This window comes from Penaeus monodon, chromosome 21 (genome assembly GCF_015228065.2).
Source record: "Penaeus monodon isolate SGIC_2016 chromosome 21, NSTDA_Pmon_1, whole genome shotgun sequence".
Lineage (NCBI taxonomy): Eukaryota > Metazoa > Arthropoda > Malacostraca > Decapoda > Penaeidae > Penaeus > Penaeus monodon.
Genome location: NC_051406.1, coordinates 42,010,388 through 42,011,781, shown reverse-complemented (window position 1 = coordinate 42,011,781; position 1,394 = coordinate 42,010,388).

The following is a 1,394-nucleotide window of genomic DNA, read 5'->3' as shown; positions in this document are numbered from 1 at the left end:
TATGCAGCAACTGCATAACTCGTAGAAAATTATTCTCCAGATTTTTCCATTTGATTATTTTTTTAAATATCTATGAAAGCATTCAATTAAAAGTTTAATGTTGCCAATCTGTTGGTTCCTGTTCTTATTAGATATATAACTCCTAATGGTCATTCTATCATAAGGAGAAATATCTTTCCTGATGGACAAAATTCTCCTCATTCGTCAATAATTTTTGTGTTACCTGGCTGAACAGTGATAGCTCTTGCACTGCAGAGATCTTCTTTGATTATAGAGGCATTGGTCATAGTTCTCCTCTTGTCATCCAACCAATGAAAGTCATTGCTTAATGTCTATCTACCATGTTTCATGTATTTTGTACAAGATCTTCGCATTTTATTTTATTGTTGCTTCTACTTATCAGCCCCAGGTCATGGCTTTCATGAAATTCCACACTAAACACACTGCAGTAGTCCTGTTTGGTTCTGCCATTCTGAAGAAAATGTTACTCTGTGTAAATCAAATCATTGAAATTAAGTGAATTTTTCTATTGTATGTTTTTGGAAAATGAAAGTATTTCAATTTTTTTTTTCCATCCCTTTTTTCTACAAAATATGCTACTCCATTGTAATATGTAATATGGGAAATAAACAGTTTCATACCTATGTTATTCACATTTTATTGAATAACATGACAAAATTCACACAAAATGCTTCTATTTCACTAACAAAAAAATATTAATAGTATACTTATTCTACACAAACATGTAACTTGTTGATGTCAGAACATAAGGACGGGGGGCTGCTGGTAGGGGGGAGGGGGGTTTGGGGACTTCTGGATGTGCCTCGAAAGAATGTCATACTGGCCTCAGCATGACCAGATGCTTCTGAACCCGTTCCCTTGGGACACAGGCTGCGGTAGCTTTTATTTCTTCTTCTATATAATACTTTATAAACCATTACATGCACCATGATCATATGGACAGTGATTCTCCCTGTGCTCTTTTGAAGCCATATCGATAGAATAAAGGGTCAGTCATACTAAAACTGGATACAAGAATATGAAGTAAAACATTCAAGCCCAAAGCCAACCCAATGAGTAATGTTAAAATACATGACTTGTAATCCATATGGGGGTGATTATCAATACATAAACAGTTACACACTGCTATGTAGATATAGAATGTACATGACTTTTCAGAAAATATTGATCATGTACAATCCATGTTTACTGGAGTACCTGGTACCCACTGAATTGCACTATATACATCACAGATATTAGTAATATCCTTATATTTGTACAATAAGACCAATCCTTTATGTTCTTTGAAGGTGAGCCATTGTGAGATTTACAAAAACAAAACCCCTTTATTTTTGACAGGTTACAAATGGAAGTCAATGTCGGCCTCTACAAAG